The sequence below is a fragment of the Lycorma delicatula genome, chromosome 3 (assembly GCF_047948215.1).
Source record: "Lycorma delicatula isolate Av1 chromosome 3, ASM4794821v1, whole genome shotgun sequence".
NCBI classification, from domain to species: Eukaryota; Metazoa; Arthropoda; class Insecta; order Hemiptera; family Fulgoridae; genus Lycorma; species Lycorma delicatula.
The window spans coordinates 169962780-169971121 of record NC_134457.1 but is presented as its reverse complement, the minus strand read 5'-3'; positions in this window follow the sequence as shown (position 1 = coordinate 169971121).

The following is an 8342-nucleotide window of genomic DNA, read 5'->3' as shown; positions in this document are numbered from 1 at the left end:
AGAGACCTGGGACCACGAAACCAGAGGACGATGGACCGCATGGCTTATCCCTCTGGTCAGACCGTGGACGGAGCGACGGCATGGAGAAGTGGAGTACTACACGACCCAATTTTTAACGGGTCACGGGTATTTCCGCGCTTACCTCCATGTCATAGGGAGAGCAGCGCCGTCCCCCGACTGCCTGTATTGCCCCGGTGTACGGGACGACGCTGAGCACACCTTTTTCAAATGTGCTCGGTGGGCGGCAGATCGAGGGACACTAGAGGCGGATACCGGAGCACCGAGTCCCCACAACGTGGTTGCGATGATGCTCCGTGACCTGAGTAGCTGGGAAAGTGTAGCCCGATTCGTCGGCAACATTCTCAGGGCCAAAAAGGTTGACCTGGATAGTCCTGAAAATTAGGTAGCACCTAATCAGGCTAGTATAGGAGGACTCGACCGGAAGTAATGTGTTAAACGGTTCCGGGTCGAGTCCTGGTAGAAAGGGGGTGGTTTTAGTCGGTAGTCTGCTGATAGTGATTGGATAATACCATCAGCGGGAGCCCGACACTCAGTGCGTAAATGCATTTCCACCTCACTCCTCAAAAAAAAAAAAAAAAATTATTATTATTATTATTATTAGTGGTCGACCTGAGACTATACAAGAATATACTTCATTTACATTCAATCATATTATCTCCATCAATTTTCTGAAATAATACTTTATAGTGGTTCCAGAGGCTAAACAGAAATAAATATTAATAAATAAATATTCTCCAAGGAAATTTCCAACTCCAAGCGATCAGAAAAAAACCACTCGATTGAAAATTCCTAAAAAGCTATAACATTAAAGGCAATGCAAATGGATTATAAATGATACTACTTCACATAAGGTGCACTAATTGTTACCTTACCGTTATCAATTATGAAAATTTTGCAAAATACTCAATTTTCTGCTACTTGTATTTGATGCTTCTATCATTTAAATTTCTTATAAGTATCGGTTCTGTCAGTATCAAAAAAGTTAATTACTGAATCGTTCCTTCACGAATGACTATTTTACCTATTTTCCCATAAAATTCTCCTAGAAATATAACTCTTAATTGTGAACAATATAATTCATTAAATTGTATATTACTTCGTTTTAAATGTGTTTTAGGAAAGAAATTTAGAAGAATACTTTATACATCGGTTTTTTAAAAAACAGAAGTGACTAACGGGGGAAGCATTGAAAATGCTGCTGATGAGTGATTCTGTTTAATAGTAGAAGCATCCTACAGCTGTTACAAAATTAAATACAGCATCCTATAAAAAATATTTTAAAAAATTAATTAAAAGTGTAATTATATAGCGAATTAAAATTTTATTGTTACAATAAAAACAAAAGTAACAAAAAGTGCTTAACTATCCTTTAACCGTTTCTTTTTTTAAAATTTTTATTTTACTTCTGAAGCAAAACAGCAAAGCATCTAGAGAACTTTAGATTTCTAGTGTGTCGTATAAATAAAAGTTAATAATAATTAAACTATTCCGTTTAGTGAACTCTTGTATACCGGTTAAAAATGTTAATTTCGACCTAAAATATTCAGCTTTTATTATTGGATTATTTGGTGAATAATCAAAAATTAAAAAGAAACAATCATACAGGAAAAAGAAAGATAACATAAAGATATATATCTCAAAAAACGACAAGAAGATGAGTATGAACGGGAAGAAAATGTTAAAACCAAAGACAGAATAAAAAGATTAAGAGAGGATGATGAATATAAAGAGAGAGAAAATTTGAAAACTAGAGAACGAGTACGCAAATTAAGATCAGAAGAATTATATCAAACCGAAGAGCGATTAAATGATCGGTAACAAAAAACAAAACGAAATCACGATCAACGATTACGATTTTATTAAAAAAAAAAAAAACTATCGATTAACTTGCATAGATGCATATTTAATATGTTGATAGCGTATGATAACCGTTAAAATTGACCGAAATTCAAACTCGGAGCCTTACAGCAATAATGAAAAACATTATTCCACAATGGCGGTAGCAAATTATTTTTACGTCTTAAAAAATACAATAACATATTTTCCTGTCTTTTAACTCCTTCATCTGCATGTGATATCGGCTGTGATAACACGTGTCTGCTTGTGTCAGACGTGAATGGCACAAAGTTTGGAGAGAGTTAACAACGAAATTCAACGCCGTGAAGGACTCTCCTCGATAGTAAAATTTTGAGAAACGAAGAATGTGCTATTAAGCCCTGCTGTGTTTTCTTTATGAAACGGATCTCTTTTACAGTACTTAAATTTAATTTTAGACGGCATTTCTTCCGGATATAAGTTTCTGTATCCGGAGAGAAAATTTATTTAGTTATTTTGTTTTTACGTCTGTTTTGAACCGAACGGGACTTTTAACACCCCATGCGGTCGAGGAGCTTTTATCAAGGACTAAGTATCGGTTTCTATGCGTGCGATCTTTGTGATTTTATATTTTCTTCTTGTGTTGTCCTTTCAAGCCGATAGGGGCTCTTTACACCTTTATCAGTAAATTTATTATCTTTTAGTTATAGTTTTATTTTAAGAATTGACAACGCCTAATGACCTTGATAATCGACGCCCGATAATTTAAGAAAAAATTAATAACGTGCTGTTTCTGATTAAAAACCAGAATTTTTTTTCTTTTCGATAATTTTAAAGACTAAAATAATGGAGTCTATTATTTTATAAAATTTATAAACGTAACATCGCGATCTTTTTGAAATCTTAATAATATTTTTGATAATTAATTAATTCCGTAGATTTTATTAAAACTTAAATAGTATAAATATTTTAAACGTACTTTATAAATATTTTGGATATTAAGTTTTAAATAGTTCATTAAATATTATTTTCTATTAATTTAAAAAAAAAAAACGGTAGTTTGTACTCGATTTCGTATTGGCATTACGCGCGCACACTCACGCGCAAATACGCACGCACGCGCACACACATTCATTTTAATATAAATTTCTTTTTTATGGTCATCTTGCATAACATCTCGGTAAATGGAAAAGAAAAGTCTTTTTTACTTATTAATTTATCAGAAATATTATTTATTAAACATTCCTTTTTTTATTAGCACTACTAAATTTGTATATCTATTAATTTCAATAATGTCTACAAATTCGTATTAAGTACGTAAAATTTTTATTGATTAATTTACCTGTTCTTTAATTGAATAATGTTTATATTAAAAATTGTTGATAAAAACCCATGTATATACATGCATGTGTGTATGTGTGTGTACTTTTATTGTTAAATTTTCACATTTATAACGGTTAGTAAATATATTATTTTATTTATTTGTTACCACATATATGCCTAATTTAATATCTGCAGACGACAACGGTAACAACTCTGGTTAACTTGAGCACGGTATATGTACGCGCTGGTACAAGCATCACTCCCGCCGCGCAGATGACCGCGTAGTTCTCCCACAATAGCGACGCTGCGGCCCCACCACTCTCAGGCTCCGATAAAAGAGCGTGCACGACAGTGAATTTTCAATTCATCGTCGAAGACCAAGAAGAAGAAGTAGAAGAAGGTGAAGGAAGACAGAAGAAGTTCCCTGGCCGCACAACGTGGCACCTCCCGGGGATGCCAAGATCCCCGCCGGAGCAGTAGGCCTGGCCGGCCCGCCGAGGTAGCCGCTGGGCGCGGACGCTACCTTCCGGCTCTAGCTCGCCGGGTTTCAATCGCCCTGGCCGGCTGACTCAGCGACAGTAGCCGGTCTAGCGTGGGATCGCATGGGGAGTAGCGCGCCGGCGAAGGACAACCGACGCCGACCCGACATTGCGGGGCTCTGGCAGCCATCAGTGTCACGCTGTAGCGGGAACCCAACTGCCGCCGAGGGAAAGCCCGGTCAGACTTCAACGGGCGAGCCGCTACTCTCCGACTTTGCCGGAGACCAGCTTCCGGACCCAACAGCTCTTCTCAGAGCCAACGCAAAAAACGACCCTTTAAAGGCTACCATAAGGTTAGTAAGTGCGAGGTGCCATCGAAGCCATTCTGCGACAATACATAAGATATATTATTTCTTTTGCTGTTTTTTTCGCGATTCATAAATTTTCTCAAAAAAAATTACTATAAATAAATGTAAAACTGTAATTTAGTCCGTCATATATATTAAGAAAAAAGGAAATACAGAAACTATAATTCAATAAAATTGTTGAATTTGGAATATCAGATAGTACTGTGAATATTCTTAATGATAATGCCACTTCTAAGTTGATCGGGGAAAACGTTCCTTTAAATTTTTTTCATTTTTTTTTTAACCTGTAACAATAAAATATTGTCATTCAATAACAATCTATATAATATAAAATACAAACTGCGAGGAGAAAGAAAATAAAATTAAGTGAAAAAAATGTCACGTATTACAAAAAAATAAAAATTTAATAGTTATGTGACAAATAGGGTAAATAATTACAATAGCATTTCACAACTTCCAGTAAATTACAAGAATCATTGAAAAATTATTCAAAGGAGAATTAAAACTTTTGCGGACTAACAACTCTGTGAATATGAAGGGGGTTTGAAAAGAGCAGATTTTTGTCACTCAGAACAAATCTTTATTTTAATGTCGATAGTACGATGTCTTAACTTTTAAGTCTCGATAGACAGAAACTCCGTAACTTTAAAAGATATAAGACTAAATTCTAAGATTTTAAATCAAATTAAAAGGCCGTAACAAAAAAAATTTAAAAAGAAAAATACACGGGAGGTATTTCAAAATCTATCAAAATCGAAACGGGACAAGCTCTTGCTGTTTCTATTTAGTTGTATTTTTAGATAAAGTAATTTGTGAATGGCGAAAAGGAATCGAAAACCTAAAACTTCTAATCGCAGGAATCGTAAAAAAATACAAAGCAATGTCGACGGACGTATTTCTTTGGCAGATGATTTAGCGATCTTCGCCGGTAATGTAAACACAGCCCGAAAACAAAACTAAGTTTTGAAGAAAATCGCTGGAATAACTTAACGTAAGATTTCATTTGAAAAAAACGGAAAATATAAATGAATACCCCAGAGAAACAGAAACAAATTTGTAAAACTTAAAGCGGTGGAATAATTTAAATATCTAAGCGAAGACAGAAAAAAGAACTAAATTTAATGTCTTTAAAAAATCGGGCAAATAAAATGGAAATAATTTTAAAACTAACAGAAGTCATAGGAACAATCAATTTCTTAGAATTTAGACAATGCAACACGGATATACTTTCCGAATACTTTTCGCGGCAAAAATATAATATAACCGCAGAAGTCTAGAGAATATTTTTATAAAATAATGAAAGATTACGATGAAAAAAATATTAAAAATAGTTTATGAATTAACGTGGAAATTTGTAGAAAATTTGAAAACATAATCGACACAATTAAAAAGAAAATAGGAACGAAGGAAGAAAGATCGATAAGAAATATTTTCAACTTCTTCGATAATTTTAAAAGTAAAGACTTTTAGAGATCGGGATAAGAGAAGAAGACATATTAAACGGGGAAATTATCAAGAATATGTACGTGGATTTAAAAAATGGCTCAAAACGGAAGAGAAAATAACAATAGAATCACAAAACAACACAGAAAATACTAAGGAAAATGATGACTGAACAAGTGAAAAATATTAAAGCCTAGAAAATAAAATTTAATTTTTCACGCGGTTCAGAAATAAACAATTCGAAAAAAGCTAATAAAAGGTATTTAAATTATTGTATTTTTTAAGGTAAAAAACATAAGGGACCAATATTTATAGGAATACTTAAAAATATTAAGTAAAAAATACATAAAGTCTATTTTGAAAGAAATATAAATTGGACGAAAAACCAACGACTTCTAAACGTTTGTATCGAAGACATAATTCAACGTCTGTATTGAAAGAAAATTATATTTTATCGTTACTTGTGTTATAAAGGTGGATCTACAAGAAATGTCTGTCCTTGAGAAAAAAATTTGTAAAAATTCTATAGGCGAGAAACTTTCAAAATCTAAAATTGTTTAGAAAGACTATTGGCTTCATTTGCATTAATGTTTTGGGTGAGATATTAAGTTTTTACACTATTATAAAACTTAGCATATTTATACATCATTTTGTGACAATCAGCATAAAATGTATACCTATTTATAAATACAAAATATTTTTCAGTATTCTTCTTTAGAAGACCGCTTTTAGTAAATTACTTTTTAAACTATTTAGTTTTGTTTTTAAAACAAAAAAGTGTTGACCGATAAAAATCCTAGTTTTCCCGTGAAAGAGGTTAATTTTTTCCAGATAGACAACCTACTTATACTTTAATGTGCAGCTCCTCGATACTTCATTGTTATATTAACAATTTATCCTAACCTGGTTATCCTGTTTAATTAACATAGTAATAAAAAAAAATTAATAATTTCCATAAAAAATGTACGAAATTATGCTTACAGTTTTTGAATACATTTGCTTCACGTAAACACTGAATACACTGCATTTATTTTATTTATTTATAACAGTCTTTCTCAAAGTGGGCGATAACGCCCCCTTGGGGGCGTTTGAAACCTAGAGGGGGGGGCGTTAAGGGGCCCAGAAAAAATGGGGGGCGTTGATATGGGTTAGGGGGGGATGTATAATTTGTAGTATTTTAAATTTCACTAAAATTAAAACCCACCTACTACACAAGTACGAATAATTAGTTTATATTTCTACCCTGTATGATGTTATATAAACTTAAAATACTTAACATAGATTTCGTAGCTATGACGGGGTGTCAAAAAGGATTTATATCGTACTTAAAAAACAAAATTCCTGATGCGATTGCTGTACATTGCGTTATACATCGACAGCATTTAGTTGCTAGAAATTTAAGCGAACGACTATTTCAATCATTGCAACATGTCATCAGAGCGGCCAATAAAATCCGAAACAACTCTTTAAATGACAGATTATTTAATCAGCTTTGTGTTGATAATAATGAAGATTTCAACAGATTGATCTTTCACACAGAAGTGCGTTGGCTATCAAATGGAAATTGTCCGACTCGTTTTTACAATCTGGTTGACTCTGTCATAGAGTTCTTGGAAAACAAAGACACAGAATCGCGCGAAAACCTCATCGCATCAAAGAATGATATCGCATACCTGACAGACCTTTATACGTCGCTTAATGATATGAATCTCCAACTTCAAGGCGATGACTTGAACTTAATAAAAACAAAAATGTCGTCGCTGCTTTCGTAGCCGAGCTGCTCTTACACAAGAAGAATATCGGCAGACGTGAGTTCCATAATTTTGCCAATTTATCAGTATCCTGCAACAACGACGACTTGCTCGTCTACTGCCAACATTTGGAAATTTTCACAGTGATTTCATCGAAAGATTCCAGGACATTTTGAAATTGGAAATACCGACCGGGTGTTAGATCCTTTTTCAAATGCCAACATAGCAATATCATCCCGGTTGGAAGAAGAACTTATAGAACCGACAACGAACGAGGAAATAAAAATCAAATACAAAAATGGCTACCGACAATTTTGGCTACAAAAGTCAATTCCGCAGTTGTACCCCGGATTGTGGTCTATCGTTGAACGATTTTTGATAGCATTCCCATCGTCATATTTGTGTGAACGTGGATTTAGCGCTGTGACAACGCTGCTTACTAAAAAGAGAAATCATTTGCAGGTTACCAAACGCGGCGACTTACGACTGTTTTTAAGTAAAATCGAACCTGATATCAACAAACTTATTAAATATCATCAAATTCATCCGTCTCATTAGATTAGTATAAAGACGAAAACCGATTACATATTTATATTGTTTCTTTTAATTTGATTAAAATATTGGGTTTTATTTGTTCTCACTGGTAAAAATTTTTAGTTTAGAATGTAAGTTTAAACATCAGAACCGACTAATATAACTAAATTAATTAAAGTAATGAAATTGTGGTTTTTAAGTTTTAGGGGTGTATAAAAAATGGGGGCGCTGAAAAATAATTGATTTTCAAAGGGGGCGGTAAAAGAAATAAGTTTGATAATCACTGATTTATAGTATATGTGTGTCATTGAAGAGCGGTATGAATGTTTCATAATACTTTTATTAATAGTCAAAAATAAAGGGTTTATTAGGTTCAGACTCGCTCAACGTACACCTTAAATATTAAGCTAGTTGTTCAATTATCAGCAAGAAACAGTCAAAAATATAATTTCAGGTGGTTTGCAACAATACAAATAATATACCGGGTCTTCAGGTGTTAGCATATTCATGATGGATAATCGAGTAAGATCAGATCTGTATTAATAGAACTGATTACGAGGTAGAAGTGTTTAACGTTAAAGAAAAGGAATATTTAATAAAAACGGGTA